This window comes from Phodopus roborovskii, unplaced genomic scaffold, assembly GCF_943737965.1.
Source record: "Phodopus roborovskii unplaced genomic scaffold, PHOROB, whole genome shotgun sequence".
Taxonomy (NCBI): domain Eukaryota; kingdom Metazoa; phylum Chordata; class Mammalia; order Rodentia; family Cricetidae; genus Phodopus; species Phodopus roborovskii.
Window position 1 is genome coordinate 20,231,362 of NW_026125391.1, and position 16,255 is coordinate 20,247,616.

General features: G+C 41.6%; 1 protein-coding gene across 1 annotated transcript in view; it reads right to left on the reverse strand.

Annotated features, from left to right (window-relative positions):
* Thada (THADA armadillo repeat containing) overlaps positions 1-16,255 on the reverse strand; it is a 275,181-nt gene that overhangs the window by 106,846 nt on the left and 152,080 nt on the right. The gene's annotated exons all lie outside the window — the stretch shown is intronic.

Consider the following 16,255-nt stretch of genomic DNA (forward strand, 5'->3'; position numbering starts at 1 on the left):
AACAGTATGATCTGTTGAACACTAAACTGTCTCATATCTAACTCAGAAATCCTAATAGTTATGTTACATTGCCTATAGATGCCTGAGTTTTAGTTCTTTGAACCGACTATAAAATCTTTTTGGTTCCTTTATTAACTATGAATTAAATAAAACTTGTACATATTCATTTTATATTTGTTCGAGTGATGATTTTATTTGTCCATGCACTTGTTTATTTGTTTACTTATTTATTTTGTTCAAGACAGGATTTCTCTGTAACTGTCTTGGTTGTCCTGGAAATCATTCTGTAGACCAGGCTGGCCCAAACTCACAGAGATCTGCCTGCCTCTGCCTCCAACTGCTGGGATTAAAGGTGAGTCATGTTGGGTGCCCACGCCTTTAATCCCAGCACTCAGGAGGCAGAGGCAGGTGGATCTCTGTGAGTTCAAGGCTGGCCTGGTCTACTGAGAAAGTTCCAGGACAGGCTCCAAAGCAATACAGAGAAACCCTGTTTCAAAACAACAACAACAACAACAAAACAAAACAAAAAAACACACAAAAAAACAACAACAAAAGATATGAGTCACCATGCCAGCTCATGCATTTATTTTTTAATTCCCTTTGGTATAAATAATTTTTATAGTGGCATTTTAAACTAATTATCATCACCATCATTATTATGAAAGATAGTTGCTGGTCACTGTACTGGGATTTGAGTATATACTAACTACTCTTTAATGAAAAGATATTTATTTTATTTTTTAATGTATGTACATATGATCTGTGTGCGTGTGTGCCATGTGCATATAAGTGCTCATGGAGCCTAGAAAAGGGCTGGAGTTACTGGCAGTTGGGAGCTGTGTGACATGGTTTCTAGGAACCAAACACAGCTCCTCTAGGAGAGCAGTGAATGCTCTTCAACCCCCAAGCCATCTCTCCAGTCTCATAACGCCTCTTTCCATACCAACTTTGCAAATTATGTTACCTTTATTTATCCGAGGATAAACTACGGGTGTTCAAAGTTGAAGTGACCTGTCCTGGGGTAAACATCTAGAACGTAGGGGAACACAATGTCAAGTCTAGGTCTACTTAGACCCAAATCCTCTTTCCATCTACCATTCTCAATCAACAAGGCAATCCAGTGTGCTGATGGAGTGCTACAAATACAACCAAAACAGTGCTAATCTCACACTAAAACCAAACAGGAAGGAAACAATCATGCTAAAGCATGGCATTTCCTCCTGTACTTCTCAATTTTAAAATAGTAAAAAGACTTAGGGTTCCTGCCTGGTTTATTCTTTATCCTTCCAGTTACCAGAAGACAACAATCCACCTTATGTGAAATGCTTCCCCAAGGACTGTTCATGGGACGCTACAATAGAATTTTATGCAAAGATAATTTTGCAACCATTTTTATTTCCACACAGAAAGCCCCAGGGTGGGCCACTGAAAATCTGTACCCCAAAGAATAGAATACTTAATATTCTGACTTCCCTCTGCTGGGCAGCAGAGCTCTTGAACTTCTGTTTTTGGAAATTATACTATCCCTTTAATCCTGTTATAGAACTGCTGACGGGTAAGGCAGCAAAGGAAACAGGCTGAGAGCTTGTCCCAGGGAAGGCTCCAGAAAGAGGAAGAAAACAAAGCATAAGCAAGCAAATCCATTTTGCAAGAGAATTTTGTAAGATCTGTGTCAGTGTTCACAGCTCAATTCAAAAATCGCCATGCCTGTGCAAGCCACTTCTTCCCTGTGCAAGCCACTTCCCTGAAGCCGGCTCAGTACTGGTGGAGGCCCAGAGCCACCGCTTGCAGCATGGTTTAAATTGTACCTGTAGAAAACACAACAGCCCTTCTCCGTGTCTACTGTCTGTATGGGAAGAGACCACTGAGAAAGCACCTGTCTTTGTCCACCTCTCCCTGTCATGCTACATTTAAACCATCAAGGTGCAGACACTCTGGTGCATGGTCTTGAACTGAGACCCTCCCCAATCAGCTGAAGCAACCTAATTCTTTAAAATGTACTATCATTCATTTTTCAAAGACAGTCTTCAGTCCACTCAAATTATTTTCAAAGTTCTTTGATTTTTATAGCTAGAAATACACAGAACTAATATCTCTTTCCAAATTAGATTTGGCGCTAGAGATTAACTGGCTGTCTTCAGACAACACATGATAAAGACTGATATTCTAAACATTCAGCTCCACTCCTGAAGGCCACCTGTTAAGTATGTGCAGCCTATTTCAGAATTACTTTGAAGCAATACAACTTAAACTTGCTTGAGTCAAGAGTTAGGATTCGGCTGGCTCTTTTCTGGATGAGAACCAAATGCTGCATTAGAAAGAAGCCAGATGTTGATAATTATAAACACCCAGAAGTCTGGAGATCTGTCTCTCTCTCTCTGTCCCTCTCTCTCTGTCTCTCACACACACAGCATATCTATCCACCTCTATCTATTTCTACTCTGAGAAAGAAAGTTTATTTCATTAAGTGCAAGGAATAGAATCTAGAATGTAGTGTTGGCCAGAAAGACTTCGATCTGTAGTGGGAGTGAGTATGATCTATAACTGTATCTATGCTGAATTCACACACACACACACATGCACGCACGCATCATGTTGAAACTCGCTATATAAAATTAACAAATTTTAGATTTCTTACTCCTTAAGTGAAAGGTTACAGAGGAGCAAGAAAGTAAAACAGAATGAGCTATACAGTATTGCACTAGAATCAAAGATATCTGTATGTTTGTAGCTTAATACAGATACAGATTTATATAGAAAGAATAATGCACATGCATATAAATAGGTTAAGATATGTGGGCATATCTACAAACAATGGCACTCCAGTAGCAATGAGTACACTCAGCATTGTAGCCCCAAAAGAAAGTCAGTCTACAGGGACACAAGAATTAACTTCAGCCAGAACCATCTGGGCAGCAAAATAAATGATGTAATATTGGATTAAACCCAAATTAAAAGATAAATACCAATGAGTCTATACTTACGTAAATTAATGATTGAAAATATCAATTAATGGAAAAAGAACAGATTTTCCACTTAGAAGTATACATTTATGAAGATATCCCTCACTAAGAAACAAAAAGTAACTTCTTTTCTCTACCCCTAAGTGTAGGCTGCATTTCCTAACATCCTTCTAAAGAATGGAAGGGTGGCAAGGAGAGGGACTCCACAGTGGGTAAGCCTGGCAAGCATCACCTTTAAGCCATGAGGTTAGGTTAATAGCAGCAGTGACAAACCATGCTGGCAGGATGTGGCCTCCTTCACGAACCCTAAGCCCTAGCTTAGCCACAAAACGAAACACTACCAAAACCCAGAAGACAGACAAACTTAAATGGGGGAACTTTCTGATCAGCAGTTTATATTAAGACAATTAAAAACAAGGAAAATACTCGAAAAACTGTGACAGACGAGGAGATGCTAAGGGTATACAACAACTAAATCTAATGTGCCCAAGACAGAGAAAGGACAGTAGATAAAGACTAGGGAAGGAGTCTGTTGTTTCCGGCTTAGCTTATAGTCACGTGCCATTTACTTGATCAGTGTGATAAAAACCACAATAATATAGGATGGCAACAGTGGGGGAAACTGGGTGAGGGGGTGTATGAAAGCCTTTTGTAATGTCTTCCCAACTTTGTAGTAAACCTAAAACTACCCTAACCAAAAAAGTTTACCAAAAAGGAGACAGTGACTATCAGATTAAATATAGAAATGAAATCAAATGAAATCAGATCTATGCTATTTATAAAGGACAACTAAGGCTGTAATCAATCAAGAAAAGGAATGGACTCTCTCTCTCTCTCTCTCTCTCTCTCTCTCTCTGTGTGTGTGTGTGTGTGTGTGTGTGTGTGTGTGTAAACTTAATAAACTTAGGCAGAAGAGAGTTGCAATATCAACATTAGACAAAAATAGCATATAAGCCAAAAGGGCATAATAAATAGGGATAAAAAAAGACATTACTCAGTGATAAAAGAACAATTCTCTTTTCAGGCAGTAAGAACATTGCTTAACTTTTCCTAAACAATGACCATTGCTAAAGTATACAGAACTAAATCCATATTGCTTGCAATTTTTAACTCACATTGCTATCAGGCAGATGGAAAAGAGTGTTTAAGATTATGGTTCAATGGTCTTCAAAATACACAATTCACAAATAATCATATTATCATACTTCAAAAATGGCTTCAATAGTCTCAGAAAAACGCATGCTATCAGAGATGTTCATATAGTTAATATTTTAAGGAAAATTAACAACAAAGTGTCTATGTAAATGTAAATGTTTAAACTTCTAAAAGAAAGTAGTAATGCATTAAAGAAAAAGAAGTCATAATGGGAAGTCCCAGATATTTCGATCTAGACAAGAATGGAAGCAACAATGTAAGGTGGAGCCAAAAACGATATTAAAGGAGCAGCCATAAATGCACATCAAAAGTAAGTACTAATGAAATATTCACCTAACTTAAGAATCTTGTTGAAAAACCACAGGATGAACTCAGAAAAAAAGCCTAAAAAGAGAAATAATACAGATAAAAATACATACTAACAAAAATAAAATGCTATGTAGAAAAGACCAAGTATTAAAACTGGTTCTTGGGGAAATCAAACAAACCTAGTGCTCAGCAGGAGGCATTTGAAAAGACAAGGAGAAGTGCAACTTGCTCGCATGAGTTCATTGTTTTCTTGGTGGTGCTAGAAGAAGATGCTATGGATATTGGCAGAGCAACCGAACTTCGCACAGAGGGCAAGCAGCAGCTTCTGTTGGCCATGTGAACAGAGGCATAATCCAGTACTGCACCCTGGCTTTAGGGGCTAAGCACCAAACTACAGGGTTGGCCTCCAGCACTTTTTTTTTTAATTGAAGACAAGATTGCTGTCCAGGCTGGCCCTGAACTCACTGTGTAGCTGAGACTGACCTTAAACTCCTGATCCTCATCCCTCCGTTTCTCACATACCACCATTCCCAGTTTATATAGTGCCAGGGATCAAACCCAGGGCCTGTGTGCTAGGCAAGCACTCTACAAACAATGACATCCCCAGTCCTGGGCCAGTGCTTTTGAGATTGCAAACAAGCAAGTGTGTTTTGGAAATCTTCTGAAAATGCAGGTTCTGATTTAAAAAATCAGAGTGGCCCAGGGGCCTGTACTTCTGATAATTTCAGTGATGCACAGAGCTGTGGTCCCCACCAGAAGATCTGAGAAGTGAGGCTCTCTATACTGCAGTGAGTGCCACAGCAAACTACTACCTCTAGAACAGTCACTGAAGGGGGGGAGGGGAGCAACAAGCAGGTATTCTCACTTTCCTGATAGAGTTTTAAAAATGACCAGTCTCATTGTGAGTAAGCCACTGATATCTAAGATTTAACTTCTGAAGTGGACAGCGTGTCTATTCACTTTCTGTTCATTTTCTTTGGGAGAAGAGTGGAAATTCAGCAAACGCCAAATAGAAAAAGCAAGGACAGGGAAGAATAAAGCAAATCACACACACATCCACAGTAGGCAACTCCACAATCTTGAAGATGCATCTGCAAAACAGCATGTTCCTGTGAGGCATTTCAGGGTACCGAGCCTGACACTGGGCTGGGATGGCACTGCTGTTGACTTTCTTCAGAAATTTACCACCTTGTGCCCTTTGGGTTAGTAGCTGGGGGTTGTGTTACATCTCTAATTCACTCCATGTTTCCTTTGAAGAACACAGACTTGATTTCTAGTGCTAAAGTGTACATGCACCCATGCATGCCCATATTCAATCATGAATTATGATAAAATGACCACCATGTATCTTTCTTCTCTAAATGTCTCTGGTCATCAGACCTGATGATGACTTAAATTTTTCTCAAATAAACTGATCAATGAATACTGCTTTCCAGTAGAAGAACAGTACTGAAAACAATCAATTATTAAGCAGGAAACTGATACTATATGTCAGGAACTGTTTTCCAGGAAGAAAGAAAAGGCTACCTACCATAAATGAGCATAAATTACTGTCTATAACCAATGGAGAAACAGTGAGGGGTAGAAGTGTCAAACAGCACATACAGGATGTTAATGGCACTGACTTCTTGGAAGATTAACAGAGATGATGGGATTTTCTGATGCTTGAAAACGTTTCAGAGTCACAAACACACCTTGAGCCCACTCACTATAAAGGTGACTCCAGGTAAACAATTCTAGAGCACTTGGTAGAAACAATTCTCAGGTTGTCAAGCAGACTGTCCCCCTTCACTGGAAATTTGACAGATTTCAAAATCATCCCACATAAGAATGAAAACAAGAAAAACAAGGCACTACCCCTTCATCATGAATGTCATCTAGTAATAAACCATCACACACTGTATATACCTAATAGCTGCCAATGCAAGCACAGAACATATCCTGTTTCTAAGCCCCCCAAAACAAACAAACAAGCAAGCAAGCAAGCAGGAAGGCATCCATCATTTGGCAAACAACACAAAACTCCCTAAATATTTGCAAGTATAAATTTTTAGCTCAATTAGCAACTCCATTAACACAAAGTCTCCAAAAAACATGAGTCAATTCAAAACAAAAGCTCTATTTTACTATGAACAATGCACTTTCCACCTTGTACAATGTTAGGAATGAGCCACAAACATGCTAGGCAAGTACTCAACCACCAGGACTATATTCCCCCCCCCACACACACACAGAGCAGAGGTATATAAAATAAATATTTGACAAATTCTAAAAGAATTATTACAAATGTATTTTAAGGTCTTATTTTCATATATCCTAACACTTTTCAAGAATCAAGTTATAAATTGACTGGATTTTTGTATATTTACATATATAAGGTCCACATAACATTTAAGAGACCCTTTTAATAACTAAAATTATTACATGATTACTATTTACTATTTCCATCATGTATTTTTTAGCACCATTATCTAGAACCACTAGTCTCCTTTGAGGGTCAAATTCTGGGAATCTGCAGGTGGTTTAGTTCACATTTTGATATCCTGGCTATGTTTTCAGCAGAAACCTTTTCATTGTGAAGATTTACAACACAGTTCCTACTGAGTAGTCATACCCAGCAAAAGCACCCAGGCTTCAAGCAGGAGAGGAGGACAATTCTGTGTTATTTCCCCAAAGCTCTCTTGGTAAACAGAACCTAGAAATGTACTGAGCTCCCTGGGTCTGTGGAGGGCAAACTTAAGTTTCAAGAAAACATAATGCAAGTGGGTCAGAGACAGACTGGGCCAGGACATGAAGGAAACTCCAAACAGCTAAGATTTTAAAAGGAACTGGCTCGTGTGTTCACAGCAATTCTGTGTGGCGCGCGCGCGCGCGCGTGTGTGTGTGTGTGTGTGTGTGTGTGTGTGTGTGTGTGTAGGAGAGGTGGGGAGGGAAATCTGAGTTGTGGTGTGCGCGTGTGTGTATGTGCATGTGTAAGAGAGGTGGGGAGGGAAATCTGAGTTGTGATGTGTGTGTGTGTGTGTTTGTGTGCGCGCGTGCCTGTGCATGTGTAAGAGAGGTGGGGAGGGAAATCTGAGCTTCCGCACCAGGATTTCCAGTCTGAGTCTCTATGCAGAGTTGACTGTAGCCTCGCAGCCTGTTCCTAGGACAGGAATGGAGTTTTCATGACTTTGAGTATTTAAGACAGTTATATCCTGTCTTGTCCCACATGATGACAGAGCAGATCCACAGGTACCATGGAGCAAAGGTTTTCAACAAAAGGCAGATTAATACTGGTAAAGGAGATGAAATAGCAGCAGTGAAACCCAGATGCGTGTTTCCACAGCCATGTGCTTAGAACAGGGGAGAAGCATGATTTCCTTGAGTCTCTTTTTAGGTCAATATGCTCATTTTATTGCAAGCCTCTAGGGCAATGGTTCTCAACCTGTAGGTCGTGACCCCTTTGGGGGACACATATCATATATCTTGCATATCAGATACTTACATTATGATTCATATCAGTAGCAAAATCACAGTTATTAATTGGCACTGAAGGAATTTTATGGTGGGGGGGTCACCACAGCATGAGGAACTGTATTAAAGGGTCACAGCATTAGGAGGGTTGAAAACCACTGCTCTAGAATGACTGCCAAGTTATCTCAGTATCTTCAATCAATGCTTTTAAAAGGCCAATCAATTCCTTAGTAACTGAAATAAAGTGGGCATCCTAAATGAACTCAAAGTCCATTAAACAAGTACACTATACAATCCCCAAAATTCCGCACCACAAAAGCAATGGGGTATTACTGTTTGCCTGCTTGACTGGCATCCTCTAAAAACAAACAATAAATAACAGTATTTTTATTGGGTGGGGAAATACCCCCCAAATTTCTATCCCATAACGGGCCCATATACTATGAGCTGTTTGATAGGACTCCTAGGAAATGGCAGAGCCCCACTGTATACAGTGTGCTGCTTTGTTCTGATGGATTTCTGAAGTGTACTCAAAAAAGTTAACAGTGAAACGCCTAGGAGGGGCTGGAAGACGAGGATGAAAAAGGAACTTAGAAAAGTACTAGATTATTCTATCTAGGTGGATCCTATATCTCCTTTCACTTTATGAACTTCAAATTCCTCCTGGAATGGTGAAAGAGTTCTTTGTCTGAGACAGTGTAACAGTGTTCTTTTGCAGACTCATTGAGTCTCTGATGGAGTCTGAGAGAAGGGATGTAATTCCAAACAAACCAGGTGTGCATGATAAAGGCTGATGGGCAGGAGCTCTGCCAGGGACCCTGGCTTTGTGAGGGTGGAGAGGACAGAGGCTGAGGACCCTCTGGGAAGCAGTCAGAGCTCACACTGACACACACTCAGCATACTTAATAGGAATCTTTACACAGTCTACTGTTATTTCAATACTCAACATTAGTTTTCCTAAAACAGCTTTCTTTAGCTCAAAATCTCCTATATCATTTTTAGTTTTTCACATACCTTCCCTCTAATCATATTCTCAAAGCACCCCCCCCCAACCAATGACTAATTTGCATGGCCCCATGTAAATATTTTCTTATGTTGCTTTATCCCAAGCCCTATTGTCCAGGAAGACTTTCCACTCACTCCAGCCCATCCTGGCCTCACCTCAGCTGTGTGACTACAGTATTCCTTTGGCATAGATCATACACTGCCCCATACTTCTGTATAACTACCTATATTGTTGACAGTTCGTTTTTCAGGGATGACCACAAGGTCCCCTCTTGAAGGTGGAGACCATGATATAAACAAACTTTTATGTTCTCTGTGGTACAATGTTTATACTTTAAAACTACTCAGTAAATATTCACTGAGTAAAAGCAGTTCACTCCACATCTATCTCACAGGCCCATGGAAGTCCATGAAAAGGCTACACTGGAGGCCAGAGGAAGTGATGGACTAGGTACTGTTTTGTTTTGTTTTTTTTCTGAATGGATACAGATAGGCCTGACTTGCTGCAATCCAGACACTCCAGGAACCCACTCCATGCATAGGGACTGAATGCAGGGTCGTCTAAAACGCGATGTCCTTCCTACCCTTGTTCAACCATTACGCCCACTCTGTTGGCCCTTCTCTCTGGAAATGCAGTCTCAGGCACACATCTGGCATACCTACTTAGAGTCTACGTGACCAGTGTAATTGAGGAGAAAAGGTGTTTACTTTCTAGTACCCCTCTCCAGTCTCAAACATCATTTCAACAATGACTATTCTGACCTTTTATTTAATGCTGCCATCTGCCTTCCTTTCCTCCTCACTCCAACTCCTCTCATCTATCTGCTTTTATGGGCCACAACAATAAAAAGCTTCCAAGAAAAATACATAATTTACCCACTATCTTGATGATACATTACAGTATCACACTATTATTTGTTATTGTCTCTACCCCAAGTCCTCTGCTCTAAGAATATTAGTTCCTGAAAGCTGATTTTTGGTGAATGTTGGATTTTGAGACAGGGTCTTATATAGCCCATGCTGGCTTTGAACTCACTATGTAGCTAAGAAGGCTCCAAACTTCTGATCCTCCTGTCTCTAGCTTCTGGGTTTGTAGATTTATTCAGGGCTGGGGACTGAATCCAAGAGCTCTGGACATACTAGGAAAACACTCAGCCAACTCAGTCACATCCTCATTCCTGAAAGCTAATGTTCCCGAGCAAGGATCCCTCTTTTCTCCGATATATTCCATGTACCACCTTCTTGAGACAGAGCTGGTGAAAATCAATATAGCACTCGAACAACCCAACAGTCAATGTCATTTTCCCATGGTGAGAATATTCTTTTCCTCATCCACAGAAGGAGTGCTCTATAATACAGTATGACAATGACAATGTATACAATATAGGCACATGTAAACAGTTTAACAGAGCATAGTGTGTGTAGTGTAGCATGACACAAAGGCTTCCCATGAACCTAGAACTGAATCCCTGACCTACTTGCTACCGTTTATACTTGTGTAACTTGGTGAACATCTCACACTTTCACCCTCATTTGTTCTCATCAGTAGGACAGGAATTACATACAGCTTCCAGAAGGGCCTCTTAGGTTCTCAGGAATTGCTAACCCATGCAGTAGGTCCATCATACAAAGCAAACAGGGAGATGTGGGTATACTCTCTCCTTTCACTCTTCCAACATTCTCACCCCAAACAGTAACAAACACCTGGAGAAACGTGAAGTGTCCATCTGGTAAACTCAACACATGCCTGACTTTACTTGTATTGGGCCTTCCTTCAGTGAATCACAAAGCCACAGGAGGGCATTGCTGGGGGAACAAGGACCACATCTATGACAGCCAGTGCTCTGGAACCTGGCAGTTGGGAGATAGCTCCCAACACACAGAGAAGGGCTCTCTAACACACACCACATAAAAACTTCCAAGTCTTTATAAGGGAAGGATTAATTTATCTCTGAAAGTGGCATTTTAATTAAAAAGGACTTTTCTGGGCTTATATCCAGAAAGTAATGTATTGCCAAAGGTAAGTTTTAGCCCCAGGGCTTCCTTTAGATTTTTAAAGAGCCCAGTGCCACACAGTGCTTTTCCCATCAAGGCAATGGACCTCAAGCGTTCTTTCGCCCCCAGGTTAGAACAGATGCTACTCCTCCCAGCTGCAGGTGACCAGTCCTCTGCTCACTCATGCGCTCTGAGAACTACAGGTGCAGCCACCATGGGAGCAACTCTGCCGCAGCCCTTGTTGGGAAGGGAACGCCTCTGCCACCTTGTGTGAACCCCTCTCACAGGAGCACAGGTGTTCACGAGGGAGGACACACTGACCACCAGTCACAGATGTGAGTGTTTCAGGGAAGTCGGACTCAGCCTGGAAACAAAGCACACTGACAAGTCGTCCACTTACAACATCAGCATTGCTGCATGCTTTTGTTTTTCCATTGGAAACTGTATTTTTGAGCATAAAATAAACAACAACGGACACAGTTACCAAATGAGATCCTACAAGTACTATTCCATTTCTGCACAACTTGAATATTTTAGGTTTCAGAAACAAGGGAAAGATATTAAAATTCTTAAAGTACAGACTACTATGGGTATGCTTGTAAAAGATGAAAATAACTATTAAATTATATTTAATCATAAGTATTGATGCAGCGATATCAGTGAAAGGCTGTTTCTGTTCTGAATTCCCTACTTCTTTCTATTGTTTGGGTCTGGGCAAAGCACTGGGGAAATGGCAGGTGCTTTACACAATTAGCTAAAGTGCTCCACGGTTGCTTCTTTCTAGGTCCCTGCTTTTCTTTCGGACACAGTGATTCCAGGAGCATCCTCCTTTTCAGCCCTCACGCTGTCTTTGCCACAGTCCCGCTGTACTGCTCCCATCTGTGTGGAGACCCTGACTCAAGCAGAAAGGGCCGCATTCCCGTCTTCTTTCATGTCCACAGCCACCTGGCTGTCCGTCTTCCAATTCAACTTCACTTGATCTTCTGTTCCTGCCCACAGGGAGCTCACTGACTTTAGACCTAGAATTCCCCATATTGGGAGGGAAGAGCTGCAGGGGCAGGAACTCTGGCATCACCTAAAACAGCCAGGCGGCACCTAAAACAGTGCAGGCATGCTGCATCTGCTTTACTAAACTCGGTCTTCACCACTTCCTCGTTCCCTGCCCCCACCCCCACTTCTAAATCCATCATTCCTGCTGCTGCTGAAGTCCAAGGGGGTAGGGATGGCAGACTGTGACTTAGCTACAGTCTGGGAGAAATGGGAAAGAGATGAGAGGATGGAGGAAAGGTACAATGCATCACATCTTTCCCATTGTATCTTCTCTGGGTTTCACTACTGCCTGGACAGTCTCTAAAACTCAGGTGGTCTCACTTTGCTTACACACTGAATTCCAAGAGACCAACCACCTGGTAACAGGCAAAACCAGCAGAGAGATGGGTTCCTGGTTTAACTTCCTAGTCATGAAAAGCTGTCACCCTCAACTATCAGACAGGAAGCACATTATAAGGAGAAAGAACATGGGCTTTGGAGTTAGGCATGTCTCTCTCTGCTGCTGACTACCTCTGTGGTTCCGTACAAGTCACCACTGTGGGTTATGTCAGCTGGGCAGGAGGGAGTGAGTGGGGAGGGAAGGAACAAGGGATACTATACTAGTCTTGCTACTCTGTAGGCTGGCTAAGAACATGAATACAATCACAAATGCTCTAAATATTACTTTTCCTTTCATGGGAAACTAGGTTGCCTACCTAGGCCAACTGAAGCCCATCTCTGGTTAGTATGTTGCAACACCCAGCATGATCACAGCACTCCACAGACAGGAGGGAGGGCTTTTTCAATCTCGAAGTTCTCAAAGTGGAGAAATCAAATCTCCAAATTGGACAAAACAAAACGTAGTGTTTGACATGTTGTCTTGGTAAAACAGAAAGAAATGCATTTGTTTCGGTTGTTGGAAGGAAATGCAGCTTGTGCTCTCACACCAAGGGATGTGTGGCACTTGAGCGACTGTTTAGATCAAAGAAAAAAACTTGCCGAGAATATTCAGATAAAGACACAAATGGTTTTCTCACTTTCCAACAAGCTACATTACCCAGCCTTTCTACTTTACACAGGAGCTTTAAACAATCAGAGAAAGGCTCATCTTTTAAAATGCGCCATCAGAAACATGACCAAAAGACATTGTGGGCGAACAAAGCCAACATTCAAACTCTCCCTCAGATATTGTAGACTTCTTATGGAACATCAAACGTTAGTTAAATACACAAGAATCGGAACAATTCTTTCCTTGGGGTCGCTGGCCAAACTCCCTCTCAACAAGAGAACTTTCTGAACAGCACTGCTGTTCTTAGGGGTGATAAGTAACCTAGTAGTAACATTAAGTTCCGACCATGAAGAATTTTGGCAGTAAAAACAGACAGTTAATTCTACTTAAAAGATGGGTGGCCTTGCCAGTGTTGCTCCCAAATGAGGTAATGTTCATGGCTCTTATCTGGCCTTTATTGAGATTTAATGTCATTTACACTGGGCTTTTTAGAAGCCCCTGTACAATTTCACCTCTCCAAATGGCGCCATTTCCTTCCATGTCAGGCTTGCCGTTCTGAACCCCTGGTTTTGAAATGACTGGGAAACGAACCCACATACTCTTATTCTGCATGCCCTATAATTTGAGACTTTCCCGGTCTCAGAAACCCAAGGATCAGCACATTTTTGTTTTTAAGGTATACTGAAGAAACATTCTGGGGTTTGATATGTTTATGTAAACATCTTCAAAGAAGTCAAAATGTATAATTCAAGAAAATGTTCTGTGAAAGAATTTGTTTTCTGATTACAAAATGATTTCCTGCTCTTGGAAAACTAACAGCTTTGTGTTTACTTAGCTGGCTCTGAAGGTCCCATGGAGAGTATCTCTCCTCTTAGTCCCTAGCAGCTCTTTTCCAAGTGCAAGTATTTGCTGGTTTCAAAGCTAGCTTTATGAGTAGAAGGAACTACAAGCTCAAGATTGCTCTCTGACTTAACCCTTAGATGTTCTCCCTGAAGAGACATTGTCAACAGTCCAGACAGACGAGTAGACAGCACACATCACTGACTTCAGCCAGAGTGAAACAACCTTGACAAATACAGAAGTCTGTTAGACCAGCACAGTAAATGGGCGGCACCTACCTATGACACCCCCTCCTAACCCCCGGCCTGCCGCATAAGCCTTTCATCAACACTTAGGGACAAGAGGAACAGCTGTACAAGCCCAGAGATGGGGGCTTTTTGTCTTTCTAGAGTTTCACATGACAGTCAACAAAGTAAGGCTGAGAATATGAAGGGCAGCCCACATACAGAGCAGAAGATCAAGTCTGGCTGCTGGGCAGACTGGTGCAACAGCCAGGGACTGCCATGAGGGAGGAGGCATCTAGTTAGAGGCCCATTGGAGGAAGTGGAGAAAGAAAGGAGAAGTGGCTCTCCCAACAATACTTCTGCAAGAACTCTCCAGTCTGTGGCTGCACCTTTGATGCTCTGGACACTCCATAGGACTCCCTTCAGTGAACACTTTCAACATTCTCTTTTGCTACTCTGCTTGTAACTAGCCTGTTTCCTTTGAAACAGAAGCAGAGTTGGGTGGGGCCTAATAGATCTAACTGGTTTGACTAAGCCAATGATGATCTCTGGTTCGATATAGCCTGTCTCCAAGGCTAAGATAACCTGTGACTCTCTTTAACACAGGGATGAAGTGAGGACCAGAAGTGTAAGTGCGTGAGATCTTATAATAAGAATCACTCAGGACTGGAGAGATGGTTTGGTGGATAAAAATGCCGCTACGCATATGTGAGGACCTGGTTTGAATACAGTCCCAAGGTAAAAATCCAGAGGTACAGCTCATGGTGAAGAAGGAAATAAGACTGTATCCTGGTGTTAAAAGCAGAAAAACAAGAATCTTTTTCAGACAAGAAGGTAAGGACTGACATCAGTGGCTGTCCCCTGCCTGCAGCCACCTGGGTGCTGTGGCATATACCCCTGCCCTCAAGCATGTCTCCCTCCTAAAAAAGAAATCACAAAACCCTGTGAAACACACAACATGGAGCAGATGATCTGAGGTGTGCTGTGTGTGTGTGTGTGTGTGTGTGTGTGTACACTCCATAGGATCAAACTACTTTCAAAATGACATTAAGAGGACAGTATCGTCTACTTTTTCTTTATTACGTGCTGGTGTGGTGCAGGGTCGACAAGGGATGTGAGGATGTCTTCCCTGGTGATAAAGGAATATGTGCTTTGGGTGCTTATGTTTTGATATTACCTCAGTTTATCATCAAATTAAATATGAAAGGTAAAACCTGCTTGGAACCTTCTATAGTTTCAGGTGTGAATCCTTGAAGTAGAGTTTCTGTCAGGCACAAAGCTGTAATTCCCAGGCATGCTGCTTCTTGTCTACGTTATTCTCTCTGCACAAGAGACGTCTTCACCATGGCTGATTAACTATTTTCAGTCTCTGTTTAACTGCTACCCGCTTTGCCCTGATTTTTCCAACTCAAGTCAAATGGCCCTGCACCCAGACTTAGCATGCTACATTGGGTCTGCCTTTTTGTAATGCTTTTTATGCTGTCCAGGCTAGGAGTGACTTAGTCACTATTCTGACTATGGCACAACAGTACATAGTAGACATTCAGTAAAATCTTTACTGAGTATATAAACAACCAAGAAACAAAGACAAAAACGTAGATCTACCTTTCACTTCACATACAGGGAATTAGTTTTCCCCATAGGGCAGGCTCATTAAAACTATGACAATAACCATCTGTATATCTAATTATGGACCAAGGTACATAAGCACTTTGTATGCACTAATTGATTTAGTCTCTTTGACTGCAGAACTGAAGATGCAGATGTGCGGACAGTGAAGGGTGGATTTCTGATGAGGAACCAGGCCGTCCACCTCTGGGATCCCACAATGTGAACCATTTCACATGCTGCCTCCAGTGTCAGTGGGGCAGACTTCAGGATCTCAAAGCCATTTCTCACTCTGCTTATAATCTAGTACCATGACCTGAATTTAAATCTGTGCCCACCCAGCCCAGGTAAGCATCCGCAACAGCCATGCGAATAGAGGCTTTTTACCAACACTACTTATTTCCAGGTTAGGGTTTTAAATGGAAAATTTCAATGACTTCTCATTCATTTGTTGCACTTACGTAAAAAGAACAAACTTCTATACTTACTTAAAACAAGAGCCAAAAAGATGGCTTAATTTTCCATTGCTGTAATAAAACACCATGACCAAGGCAACTTACAGGAGAGTCTATTTGGGCTAATAGTTCCAGGGAGTTAAGAGACCTTGATGGCAGAGTGAAGGCATAGTGTCAGGAGCAGGATGTTGAGGATATACACCCACCGAA